General features: G+C 33.4%; 1 protein-coding gene across 11 annotated transcripts in view; it reads left to right on the top strand.

The window, feature by feature from the left end:
- Positions 1 to 11,435: 11,435 nt before the first annotated feature.
- mmd (disintegrin and metalloproteinase domain-containing protein mind-meld) overlaps positions 11,436 to 15,081 on the top strand; it is a 575,647-nt gene continuing 572,001 nt past the window's right edge. For 4 of the 11 annotated variants that reach the window (XM_075298290.1, XM_075298292.1, XM_075298293.1 and 1 more), the window contains exon 1: positions 11,436 to 12,778. The gene's annotated coding sequence lies outside the window, so the exon portion shown is untranslated. The remainder of the gene's footprint in view (positions 12,779 to 15,081) is intronic. The other 7 variants (XM_075298297.1, XM_075298298.1, XM_075298295.1 and 4 more) reach the window with 3 other exon arrangements.

Raw genomic sequence — 15,081 nt, forward strand, 5'->3', positions numbered from 1 at the left:
GTTATTGATGTAGGTCGGATGGTATTGCAAATGGGCCATATCGGTCCACTTTTACGTATAGCCCCCATATAAACGGACCCCCAAATTTGGCTTGCGAGGCCATTAAGAGAAGCAAATTTCATCCGATCCGGCTGAAATTTGGTACATGGTGTTAGTACATGGTCTCTAATAACCATGCAAAAATTGGTCCACATCGGTCCATAATTATATATAGCCCCATATATAACCCGATCCCCCGATTTGGCTTGCGAGGCCTCTAAGAGAAGCAAATTTCATCCGATCCGGCTGAAATTTGGTACATGGTGTTAGTATATGGTTTCTAACAACCACGCAAAAATTGGTCCACATTGGTCCATAATTATAGACAGCCCCCATATAAACCGATCCCCCGATTTGGCTTGCAATGCCTCTAAGAGAAGCAAATTTCATCCGATTCGGCTGAAATTTGGTACATAATGTTATTATATGGTCACTAACAACTATGCAAAAATTGATCCACATCGGTCCATAATTATATATAGCCCCCATATAAACCGATCACCAGATTTGACCTCCGGAGCCTCTTGGAAGACCAAAATTCATCTGATTCAGTTGAAATTTGGTACGTGGTGTTAATATATGGCCTCAAACACCCATGCAAAAATTGGTCGAAATCGGTCCATAATTATATATAGCCCCCATATAAACCGACCCCCAGATTTCAACTCCGGAGCCCCTTGAAAGAGCTAAATTCATCCGATTCGGTTGAAATTTGGTACGTGGTGTTAGTATATGGTATCCAACAACCATGCAGGAATTGGTTTATAGCAGTCCATAATTATATATAGCACCCATATAAACCGATCCCCAGATTTGACCTCCGGTGCCTTTTGGAGAAGCAGAATTCATCCGATCTGGTTGAAATTATGTACGTGGTGGTAGTATAGGATATTTAACAACCATGCCAAAAGTGGTCCATATCAGTGCATAATCATATATAGCCCCCATATAAACCGATCCAGAGATTTGGTTTTGGAACCTCTTGGAGGAGCAAATTTCATCCGTTAACAACCATGCCTAACTAGGTCCATATCGGTCTATAGTTATATATAGCCCTCAGATAAATCGATCCCCAATCACACAAAAATTTGTCTATATCAATAATTGAATATAGCCCCCATATAAGCGACCCCCATATTTCAATTCTGGCTCCCTACGTACCGTGCAAAAGTCCATATCGATTCGTAATTATTTGTAGACTTACCACACATACTTTTTTTGTCTAATGTATACCACGTATGGACTAACTCACAATTTAGAAAACGATTTAAGATACCACAACCCAAGTAATTCGATTGTGGATGACAGTCTTTCGTAGAAGTTTCTACGCAATCCATGGTGGAGGGTACATAAGATTCGGCCTGGCCGTACTTACGGCCGTTTATACTTGTTTTTTAATTTAATTTTGCCAAAACAACATATCTCACCATATGTTGTAAAATAAAATCGAACTAATTGTACACTGAAAAAAAAATATTGTCGTGAGGCCAAAGATTTCATGTCCCAGCAAAAAAAGAGCTTCCAAAAAAGTAATTTGGATCCCCAATCTGTGATCCGGAAGTAGTGCAAACTTGGATCATCTCCCATGAATTTTACATGGGTTTGTCATAGGACGGAAGTAAGCCCTTTTTGGATCCTTTGCATTGCTCTAGAAGTTGTGCCCTTGAAGTTAATTTGAATGAAGAAATTTAAAAAGCGAACAAACATTTTTTTCATCCAATTTCACTTTTTGTTCATCCATACGTTTTATTATTTTATGTTTTCCTATTATATAATTTTTACAATTTGGAAAACTTTTTCGCTCCGACCAGGGGTTGAACCTGGATTTGCTGGCACCATAACAAAACGCCTTAGCACACTCAGCCACGAACGTCATAACATAAAGCGTCGAAAGGTCAATTCAAATGTTTGTGATATGATCGTAATACGACACCAAGGAATAACATTCTAATTGCTTCTCGAGATGTTCTTTATAAGTATGAACGAAAAAATAAGAAACGCAGGTTCAAATATCACCAGCGGCATTTTTTTCATCAAATATTTTTCTAAAAAAATATTTTTCTATGTCATGCATCGGTTTTATTTTATATTTTCGGCAAATATTTTCGTATAAATATATTTTTTCCATTAAAAATCAACAAAACAATTAAAAATTCTCGTAATTTACAAAATCTTCTCAAAAGAACTTCCATGGAAGCGAAAAAGTCAAATGACACAGTTTATTTTTTTACTTTTTTATTAATTTTATATTTTTTGTAAATTTTCTTCTCGAGATGTTCTTTATAAGTATGAACGAAAAAATAAGAAACGCAGGTTCAAATATCACCAGCGGCATTTTTTTCATCAAATATTTTTCTAAAAAAATATTTTTCTATGTCATGCATCGGTTTTATTTTATATTTTCGGCAAATATTTTCGTATAAATATATTTTTTCCATTAAAAATCAACAAAACAATTAAAAATTCTCGTAATTTACAAAATCTTCTCAAAAGAACTTCCATGGAAGCGAAAAAGTCAAATGACACAGTTTATTTTTTTACTTTTTTATTAATTTTATATTTTTTGTAAATTTTAATTGTCCAAAATTTTAATTGTCAAGCTAGTTTAAGCTTGATTGCGTTCTTTCTACTACTTGTCCACAAGGACTGCATCGGAAATAGAAACAAAAAATCATTGGGGGATCCCAAGATGCGCTTTAGAAGAAATGTTTGTGGACTTGTCCAAAAGGACTGCATCGGAAGTTGAAAAAACTCGATGGGGGATTCTGGGATGGGCTTTAAAAGAAATGTTTGTGGAACAACTTCCAATTTTTTTTGCTGGGGTCTTTAAAATACGAATGGAAATTTTGCTTCGCTTAGAAGACGCATTTCTCTAATATAAAGTTTTTTTCCTTGTCCAAAAGCCGATAAACTTTTCAATGAAGTCGTTTTGTCCTTATAATTAAGTGATATGATTAAAAAATGGGTATCATAACATAAAAGAAAATTTTTTGGGCTAAGGTCAACTTGACTTTAATAGTTCAGAAAAATTCTTTAAAATTAATGAAATTGTCTTTAAACTTGTTGCCTTTTTTGCATCTTGAATACAAAACAAAAAATCGTTTAAAAATAGGACATGTTCTTCAACACTTTATTTTAAAGACTTTTTTACTGGAAACATAGCATAATTTCTACTGGAAGTCGAGACTGAATTCGGAAAATGAAGTTATCGTTAACTCGTTATTAAAGTACTTTGATAGCATATGAAGAAAAAAAGCTCAAAAAAAAAAATTGCTTCCCAGAAGCAAGTACACAAAACCCAAATTTAAAAGACTGTCTTGTCTTAAAGGACAAACATCTTTGGAACCGGACATGCTTTTTTCAATGTATGATACTTTTGGTAAAACAACATAAGTCCATATATGGTTTATGTATTTGGCAAATTTCATTTTACAAAACAACGTAAGTCAGTAATTGCTAATTTTCTCTGGATCGGGGAGTGCTAGATGGATTGTGTAAAGTAGAGAAATAAGCTTTTGAAAAGATCTATCACATAAATATTAAACATTTCCCAGATGTTTTCTACAGAACTCTTTCTCACTACCTAAAAATGTATTTTTGCTCTCCTGTAAAATTGAGAATGTATTTTTGATCAGTGTGAAATTCCAAGACGGTACAACGCTGGTTGTATTTTCTTACATCCGATTGTTATAACATGTTAAAGCAATGTGCTTTAACTGGCAAAAAGGTAATATTCTAAAATATGCTTTTTCATGTTCTGCAAAGATTCGGTTTTTACACCAATAATTTTGGCATTGACTTGGAGACAAAGAAGAGGAGAATTGAGGTAAGGATATTTTTGAGGACACAATTTACTTTTAAATTTGAGTTTTGCGTTTTTGAGTTTGAATTAATTAATTACTCTGCTTTTTTCTTCACGTGCTTTAAAATCGTGTCGAGGACAGCTTAGACTTTCAAATTACATCTCAACTTCCTGTAGAAGCATAAGCGTAGGAAGGCCTCTGGGGAGGGGGCTTAGACCCCCCAGAAAAATTTTAGCCCCCCCCCCCCCAGAATTTGAAAACCTATTTACGATTTTACATTTTTATAAAAATTAAACAAGTATATACTCGTACAACGCACAAAGTTTCACTAAAGACGTTCATGCACAATCGAATTACTTGGATTGTGGTAGAAGTCTGATATTTATGAAATAAAGCTGTGGTTGAACTTATGATTTAGTTGAATAAAAAATAGTAATTGATATTAAAACTATTCTTTCATAAATTAATATCTTAATAATGCTGCAAAAAAGCGTCGCCAAAAAAGAAATGAAAGTGTTCTTTTTGGGTCTGGAAGTGGAACAAAATTGGCGGAGAAGCGATGAATGTAATATGAACTTGTCATAGAACGAATGTCCACCGTTTCAACAATCGTTGCAATGAATTTGCATCACTTCTGAAGGTGTGATCTGAATTCAATATTTTGAATGTGAATTAAAAATTTTGTGATATTTTCCCAAATAAATAATTTTTATACTTTTTTTATGATTTTTCTATGATGCATTCTAACGCCTGTTTGAAACGTTTTTTCAAATATTATCGATTTTTCTATAATGGATTTAGCATTTTTGTGGCAAAATTTGAATAATTTGTACCATTTTATTCATTCTTACTCTTTTTTTAAACTATTTGAAAAAAGAAAACAAAAAATTACGCATTAAAATATAAACAAATGAAGTAAAATACGTCCTGGGACAATTTAGCAGGAGCAACCCATAAACAGGTCCTCAGGAACCAGTCTCGGACAAACTCTTAGAAATCTCTTTCAATTTGGGCTCCTAATCGAACCCGAAATGAAAAAAAACTTTTGAAATATATCGAACAAAAGGTTATTCTGATAATTTTATTTCACTAACGGCCATTTTCATGTAGCTCCGTTGGGCTTTAACTGCCAGTTAACAGAAAGTAAATTGCAAATGTCTTCTCTCCGGTTAACTTTAACTGAAAAATTTTCAGCAGTTAAGTTTCTAACTGACGTATGGAATATATAGGCAAAATGACAGATATGTTCATAGTGCGGTTTAGCTAACGAACCACTAACGGAGCTTCATGAAAATGCGGGTAAATGTGAAAATTGTGGAGCACAGGTACCAGTTCTGTGATAGGTCCGTCAGTGCACAATTTGCACCAATTTCCCGTAGGGTACTTTTAGTTGCTTTATTATAAATTGATTGTCGAGTTATTTAGATGTCTATTTTTTATTCAATTTTATAAGATAAAACATTAGTTGAACCTATAAGTTCAGTCTATAAAGTTTTAGCTGGGGGGGCTATAGCCCCCCCTAGGAAAATTGTCTAGCTACGCTAATGTGTAGAAGTTGTGCAATGTTTCGAGAAAAATGTTCAAGTAGAATGTTGAAAAAATCGTCATATTTAAACACTCTTGTAGTCATAATACAAATTGCCAACAAATTTTATAAACGATTTCATTAATTTTGAAGAATTTTTCAGAATTATTAAAGCCAAGTGATCTTAATTGTTGTGCAGTTAACCTATTCATAATGATTTTCAAACAATACTGAGTATAGACTTTAAACTGTGAAAACAGCTTTCAGACGACAGAGCGATTTATATTAAAAACTTATAAAAAAACATCCTTATATTATAACTTTTTAACAATTTTTTGGGAACTAAAATTATCATAATACTCCGAAAAAACCGTGAACCCACCAGGCAGAAAACTTTTGGTTATAATTAGAAAATTGAAATTATTTTTAGAAAATTTTAACTAAACAGTATTACAAACGCTGACATCACTCCGTTATCATAAACAAAAGTAAATATTTTTCCACAAGTTCAAGAAATTTTATTAGACATAATTATTATTTTTCACTTGTTAAAGAAAATTTGTAGTTTGAAGGAAAAAAATTGGAGTTGAGAATAATGTCTTTAGTACCATACGAAGTTCCAGATGGGCGCATTTGTAGTAAAATTTACACATTTACGGACATTTTCTTGTAGCTCCGTTTAGCTTTAACTGTCAGTTAACAGAAAGTAAATTGCAAATATATTCTCTCCGGTTAACTTTAATTGAAAATTTTTCAGCAGTTAAATTTCAAACTGGCATATGGAATATACCAGTTATGTCCACAGTACAGTTTAAAAGTTCGTTAGCTAACGGAGCTTCATGAAGATGGGGGTTAATGAAATAATGAACTATTGTGTGCAAAATTATTAGAGTAAATAAAACTTTCTCCAAACCTAATAATTACATGAACTAAAATAAAATATTTCTTTAGAAAAATATCGATCTTAATGTATCTTCGTTTTTTTTTATGATTTGAAGAGTTTCTAGACAGGCTTTCAAGGTCATGACTCTAGAAATCATAAAAAATAATATAAAGTTAAATTGTCTTTAGTGAAATAGAGGGTTCACTTTTTTTAGTGTATAGAGTGTGATTAATATCATAATTAATATTGTGGAAAAAAAAAGGTAAGTTGAAATCTAATTTCTTAATATTGAGTTAGAGAAATATTCCGCATTAAGATGAAATTGGGGTTTTCCAACTAAATATTTCTTTTTTCGCAGGCCGAAAACCTATGTTGTTAGCACCTATTTATATTTCATGTTTATTTTCATTATGATTGTAAATAAATATAAATAAATAAAATTTGTGTTTTTAAATTGGACTGATTATAATATACAACACTTTTAGGGGCTTGTCGTATAAACGTTTTCTTCTTTTTAGTGGTGACATTATTTCCACCCCAAACGAATTATAAATTGCAAACCTCTAATGGAAAAGCTGGGCTAATACTTTCACTGCAATTGCATAAATCACATTAACAACATATCCTTCCATTTAAAATCGGTGCAAAGAAACTGACAGTTGCCTGATGCAGAAACAAGATGTTTATGTGTGTGTGTAAGTATTTGATATACAAAAACATATGATATTATTGTGAGCGAATGTGCTGTTAAATATCGACTTTGGACTTTTACGCCAGACGTCATTGCAAGCAACATCACTGTTTGTTGTTACTGCAAATACCTCTACAGAAATATTACTAGAGAAAGAAATCAACAACAACAGCATCACTCAACATGTTAAGAATGTTAAGCAGTTAACAGCTCTTCCCTTCTTCTCTTAGGTCATGCATGAATGAATGGGTATGGGAGAGTAATTCTCACAGTAACAGAAATGCTGACAATAAGAGAGAACATTTCAGCGAATGATGTAGTTCTCTCATAGATTCTCTTTCATTTTAATGATTTCAGCCACAAATAACCGGGCTCACAATGTACATCAAGCTCTCCTGTGTTGTGCCGTATTTGCTAGTTGACTAGGCTACATCCGAAGTGGAGTGGTGGAGTGAAGTGTGCTGCAAAAAGGTGTGTGTATGTTTACTTAGTTCTCTGAGCCGTTGTCGTCTTTGGTATTCCTCCTCCTGTTGTTGTAACATGATAATTCAGCACACACACACGGCCAGAGCAGCTAAAAGTTTTGTGTCACTGTGTCAATTGTTAAACACAAAACGAAACCCACTACGACTGCTGACTGCTGCCTGCCTTCCACAGCCGCCTTTTGTTGGTGTTCGTGGTGGTGATGATGATGATTATGGTAGTGATGGACATGAATGTTTCTACCGGCAGCAATGATGGTAGCCGTGGTGGAGATAATGATGATGTTGTTTTTCCTAAGAGGGATTGTACTACAGAGCCGGGTGGGGGTTTCTCTTTTCGTTTCCCATTGTGGCTCGATGATGATATTGTTGACGTTAAGCACGACAAGAATGGATAGAGCTCTGGCATAGCAAAAACCCGAAGATGATTGAAAACAACACTCACAGGACTAAAAAGATGTATAACAATATATACAGGGGACGAGGCAAACATCTTGATGAGATGTATGCGAGGGGATTTACTGTGTGTGTCGGTATGGAGCATTGAGGGTGGTTGTGGCGATGATGGTGGGGTAGAGTGTAGCGGTGGTAGTAGAATATGGAAACATAAAAACATCATGAAATGTCTCCACAAAGAGGAATGGAAAATTTTTATTGCTCAACAGTTGCGTTGCGTTGAGTGTCACATAACAAAGATGAAAAATAAAAAAGCAACAACAACTACGCCAGCAACAAACTGAACATACATTTGCAAATACGTACGCACAAAGACACACTCTCACCTACATAAATACATACACCTTCATCTTAGAGACAATATTGACGCATACCACTTATGACATGGAGTTCAGGGCGCATATTTCAGGGACGCTTTATTTTGAAACACCTTGCACATTAAAAGCACAATTATCTAGACCGATAAATAGACAAATAATCCATTGACTAGACATATGGAGGGACCTATACACCCTCTAGCAAGGAAGAAGGAATTAAAGAAGACTTTATGATAGCGACCCGCGACATGTGTAAGGCCTCACATTTCTATAAATCAGCGAAATAACTTCAGTGCTGGGTTATTTCCAATTTCGACACTGCTTGTCTCTAGATCTTAGGGATTTCCCCAAGATAGTCCAAGGTTTCTAAATCTTTACAAGTTAATACGATTTAATAAATGTAAATGTATTGTGTGCGTGTGTGTGCATGGAAGTACTCATACAATAACACAACCTCTTATCACAGACATTCATTTTCATCCAAAATACTTTTTTATGTGTCGGATTTTTGTGTATACAGACAGTTTGGGCGCGACACGTGCATACAAAAGGAGATGATGATAACAATTGATAGCAAACTCTTCAACTCCCCCAATAGTCTCTTACATGGCTCTCTTAAATGTTGCTGAATATGCGAAGCTATTCCCACTTCCATTGTTTGCTATGCTCGCAGAGTTTCAGCTTCGTTTGCCAAATGGACCAATTTGCTCCAGCATCCATGAAAAGTTGCGATAGCATGTCAGACGTGTGGTAGATGTTCTGTAAAGCCTTTCTAACCGTAAAGACAGAGCGCGTAAAGTGAAAATAATTTTCCCCATTTTGTGGTGTTTTGTGTGAAGCAAATAAGATTTTAGTCCAAGAATATGGAAGGAATTTGTTGTTGAGCTATACCACCTGCAAACAAATGCAAAATACGGGAAAAAAGTGAACGAAAAAAAGTATTTTTTTGATACCGACAAACGCGTTAAAAACACCTAGCCCTCGAGAGAAAATATTAATTGGTAAAGAGTTTATTAAAAACTACTTTTTGTGTAATCACTACAAAAGCAACATTTGGGTGTGTAATTGTCAAAAAAATGAAAGCAAAGGAGAAATCCAAATCAAAAAGAAATACAACAAAGCAAACATGTTTAGAAAAGTCTTAAGAAAAGAAAACTAAATATTTTTTCCTTAACTTCCATTTGAAAATTAAAACTAATGAATATCCTAAAGGAGAGTTTTCCCAGAGATCGAACGAAATTAAAGGGAAATATATCAAAAAAAAAATTTGGAAAAACAAATAGAAAAAATGTCCGTGTGTTTGTGTTGATAACCTTTTTTCTGATTTTTCTTTTTTGATTCCTAATTATTACCTATTCTTGCATTTTACATTCTGCCTCCAAAAAAAAAAAATCAGTGCGCATCTACTGTCAATTTTTAAAGACCTATATATTCTTGTGCAATTGGCTTGTAACAAGAAACCCCATAAATTGTGATATAAAAGTTTTATGGGTAGTTAATGTGTCAAATGTAGAGATGAACAGACAGACGGACGGACATATGGACTCACTAACTGCCTCTTAAATAAAAGAAACTTATGTGGATTTGATATGTGACCATAGCTATTTGTTGTTGTTGTTGTTGTCGTTTTGTGTTTGCCGTTTTATGTGTATATATGTGCGAGTGTGTGTGTTTGTGCTTATCCAAAAATATTTTAATCCTTCACATTTGTATGTATTTTTTTGACATTCCATTTGGCATAGTTTCTTAACACACATTCCGGATAGTGTTTTTTTTTTTTGTGTTGTTGCAAAGAAGGTGGATGTAAAATAATGACATAAATGAAAGTCTCCAATGTCATTTGCCCAAGAAAAGTGATGCCAAGTTATGTCAAAACAAGAAAATACGAATATGCGAGAGTGGAAAATCTCTCTCTATATATCTTTCATTTACCAATTTTGGTCTATTTGTGTTCAGTGCTAAAGGCAATGTAAACAACTAGGATATATAAGTTAAAAGAATTTGTATTATATATTATTATAGTCCTGGGAATTTATTTTAATTCTTATAAGACTTTTACAATTTACATTCTTCTTCTGTTCCCTTTTTGTTTGCCTATTCTCTACTTTACTCTTCTTCCCTAAACTCTACACTCTCCCATAAAGCATTAAGCATCTGTCAAATCTGGTAAGAATGAAGAAGAAGAAGATAGACATTTGCCTTATGTTTAAAAATGAGAACATGCGTAGACATTTATTTATGTAGCAAAAGCAGATGCTGACAGAGCAAGAAGGATGCTTAGTAAGTCAAATCTTAGCATAGAAGCTTCTGCCTTCGCCATCATCATCATCATCATCATCATCGCCATCAACATCATTGCTGTTTTGAATGTTAGTGATGCTGTTAAATGAGCATTTATGCTCAACATTTACTCTATAGAGATTAAAAATCTCTTCAGACTGCTAATGGCCAACTCAGTTGGATAGGTTGGCTCCCTTTTGTGTCAAATACAAGTATCCCTTTTTGCAGAGGTTATTCTCTGAATATTCCTGATTTGTGTGAGTGTGTGTTTGTGTATATGAGTGTATGTTTAACACAATTCCATGTTATCATTACTCGCAAAGCAAAGCTTACACAGCAACACACAAACATTGTTACTCATTCACTCACTCATTCACATAGAGCTGTAGCAATAGTAGCAAGCCAGCAAGGCAGGCAGGAAGGCAGCAGTCATAGCTCTTTGCCATCCATAACACAAAAACAGACACAACAGTAGCCAAACAGCAGTGAAAATCGAGGTGGTGCGTCTGTCAGTATAGGTTCGCTGATGTATTCCGTTTTTGTCCTTTCTAAATCACACGTAGATAATTTTTATAACTCAAAACATGCCAACGGTGTACAACTATCCAAAGATATATAATAATAACAAAATTAGCAACAATAACAACAGTGTCAAATGGAAATTGGAAAAAAGGCAAATTTTTGAGAAAAACAAAATTAAATGCTAACGATTTTAAAGGCAAAAATTATTTGAAAAAAAAAAAATACCCATACATAAATTCGGGTTAAAGTGAAAATTGTGTTTCGTTTTAGTTACTAAACAAAACGGTCAGTTTAATGGAAAACTATTTGTAATTCATTTTCCAAAATAAAAATATATATATATATATATATATATATCTATATATATATATATATATATATATATATATATATATATATATATATATATATATAAAAAACCGTGCCAATAATTTTCCATAGATGTTGACAAAAATTTATAAAAAATATTCACTAAACATTGCCAGAAAACAAAAACCATCAGTTATTATTAACTAAATAGGCCTTGGCAAGTAACAAATAGCAAAGTTATTCACAATTAAATCCCCTCAATCGGGAGGAAAAGCAAAAGTGTTGACTAAGCAACAAAAGTTAAGTTCTCACAAACAAAAAAAAAAAATAAAAAATACCAAATATCGAGAGCAACATCATCCTCAATATATACCTTAGGTGGATGTTGCTGATTTTGCCATTGCTATGGGAAATGATGACGACTAACATATTTATGATGGTAAAGAGGGCAAGCCAGTTGCTGATACTCATTGTCATAAAAGTATAAAGCTAGAGCAACAAAATAACAAAAATATGCTGACTTGGAACTATTCAATGGCTTGGGAAGCACTGAGAAGTAAAGTCAAATAGAAAGTTCTTAAGAAAAACGAAAAAGTGTAATATTCCCATTCCTATAAAACTAAATCCATATTATGAAGAATACCTTAGACCAATCAGTGGATAGTTAGAAAACAGAAATTCTTCATCAGTTCACATACAAACACACACACATACACCCATACACATAAATATATACATATACACAGGTCTACAAATTAAGAAAGAAATTATAACGAATTGTGTTCATTAGTGCTTAATAAACAAATAATTGTAATAACACAAAATACAAATAATTAAGAAGTCAGCAAGAGCTAAGATTTGTGTGCCGTGTCCTAATGAAAGAGAAACAAAATCGAAAAATTCCAGGATCTAAATGGCTTATATAATGATGACCTCAAGTCAAAATATCTTCCAAGTGTAAGTGTTATTCGGACCTACCTATCTACACCCTCATCATCTCCTTCCAACTCTACCCTTAGCCAATTAAAAATGTGAAAAGAGCTGGTCTAAGCAAAACAAAAAGTCTAAACAACCGATAACTAAGACTATTAAGTCAGACAAACAAACTCAACAACAACCACAACTAACACACACAAGTCCTCATAATCATTGCTATCATCCTTAAAGCCAATAAATATATATTTTTTTTTTAACAAAAAAGATAAACACAAGAAAATATTAAAAAAAGGAATTACTAAGCTCACAATCATCCGGATCTTCATCAGCACAACCACTAGCAGCAACAACATTGTGTGTCGTCTTCATAATTCACGTATCATCATCATTACTAAACAAGGATAAAGCCTTACAAAAAAAAAAAGAAAAAAACTGAAACATAGTTTTGAATTCACGTGTGTCGTCATCAGTTCTACTACTGCCTGTCGTCATATCAAGAATACAGCTGAAGACAAAACAAGTTCTTAATTCAAGTGTAAGTCGCTTTTATTTTTTTGCTATACAAAAACATACATTTAAGTAAAAGTTCTCTTGTACCATAAACCCATACAAATCAAGAAAGCAAAGTCTACTTAGTTAGGGAATACTTATAACAGTAAATGTTCATACTCTCGCTCTCTATCGGAGAGTGGGTGTTTGTGTGTGGGAATGAATGCCTTCTTTATACACCTCATTCTAAGCGCGCAAAGTTATTGTACCCATATTATAATAGAGTAATTTGTTAAATAATTAGGATTATGTGCCATAGAAGAAGGTTAAGCTGTTGTCTTATTCTTCATTGAGATTCTTTGTTCCATTCTCTAGTCTTGGCTGGGAAATTTGTTGGGTTTTGAATTTTACGTGTGTTTTTTTTTTTTGCTTCATCTTTTGTTTCATATCGTCTCACTTGGTCTACGTTGCTCTCCTCCAAATACACCACACAACGCTGTAGTGTAATGAAACGAAACGTGTGCGTGTCAGAGTAGGGGTTTTGCCTCACTCAACAATCTTGCACACACACCCACACCCACCTATATACATATACCTACTCTAACTTGTAGACACTCTCTGATCCGACAGCAGGGATTCTTACTCAAAATCATGTCATCTCGTAGTGGTGTCATTTTTGTTTTAAGACACGTAGCACAAATTTGTTTGGCTTTTTATTTTTTGGTAATCATTGAAGTTACGATTCCGGGCTTTTTTTTTTTTTAAGCCACGATAAAAAGACGACCATAAAAAGGGTGATTTGTTAAAACTTTACTAATCCACTTCCAAAATAAAAAAAAGAACATGTAAAAGGGAGCACGAACATAATCCTAGCATGATAGAGTTATTAAGGCAAAACAAGAGCTCAATGTTTTATTTATTCTTGAGTATTATTCACAATTTTTCCCCTACTTTTGGAACAAAATAGTGCATGAGCATAAGTTTCCAACAAACAGAAGTTAGGCAAATAAGGCAAAATTAGCTACCACCTAGTAGGTTAAGGTAGATATAGTGGCAGCTCGATATTTCAGGCTCACATTGACTATTCCGTGCATTGTGATACCTAGTAGCTAATAACAGAGAATTGTTTACACTCGAACTAATGACATTTTGGTCGAAAAACGTTTGCTGCAGTTGGTAGAATATATAGGATAGGTTACAGTTATTTACCAAGAGTGGAGACAAAGAACCCAAATCGACACATTTAGAGTTTTGTTAAAATGTCCCTAAAATATAGCAGATAACTTTTACTTTAATTGATTTTAAATTTGAAATGTACACCCATTTATTTAGATTTGGAGTATATTATTCTGTATTAAGTTAATGGATATAAAAAGCCCTACATTTTTGTTTTGTTTTTATAGTAATAAAAAAAGTTTGTCTTTGAAGTATCTCTTACAATTTGATTTTTCAACAGGCATTTGTTTGTACGTGAACAGCGTTATTAGTATATTACAGTACAATGTAAATTCTATCAATTAGATCTGTATCCTAATCAGGGCTGTGGAGTCGAGTCAATTTTGCTCGACTCCAGCTCCGACACCAGCATTTCTTATTAGCCTCGACTCCGACTACGGAGTCGACTCCAGATGGTGTACCTAAGTATTTCAATTGTAATTTTAAGGTACTACACCAAAATAGACCGATATAAGTAATCTATTTTGCCATATGTGTTTATATGTCCAAAAGTACTCTAATTTTAATTTTTGATACGACTTTACGACAAATCTCAGCATTTTAGGTTAGGTTAGATTAAGTGGCAGCCCGATGTATCAGACTCACTTAGACTATTCAGTCCATTGTGATATCACATTGGTGAACTTCTCATTTTAAGGATGTACATTTTAATTTCAGGCCAATAAATTAAAATACGACACAAGACCACATATAAATATGGGTAGATAACAACAATCTCCAGAATATGAATTCATAGAAACACAAAATGTTAAAAAATAATTAGGATTCCGGAAGTTTATGAACTTAAAATTGGTCTATATAGGCATTTTATAAAAAAAATCTATATAAAAAATAAAAATACACAAAAATCAAAATGTCGGGCTAATCAGATAGAAAGTTTAAATGTTAAAAAATGTAATGTGTTGGATATATAAAACAAACATATTTAAACTGCCATAAATTAGGACGGGCGGAATTTTAAATAACCACTACCATACAACAGATGACAGGAATAGCTGGACACTTACGAATATTGTTTCTATAGAAGTAAAATGGTGAAACGATTTAAAAATGGTCTATCAGTTATGGACATTACAGGCCATTAATTTAATGTCGAGTGGCTGTGATAATACA

This window comes from Haematobia irritans, chromosome 3 (genome assembly GCF_050003625.1).
Source record: "Haematobia irritans isolate KBUSLIRL chromosome 3, ASM5000362v1, whole genome shotgun sequence".
Classification (NCBI taxonomy): domain Eukaryota; kingdom Metazoa; phylum Arthropoda; class Insecta; order Diptera; family Muscidae; genus Haematobia; species Haematobia irritans.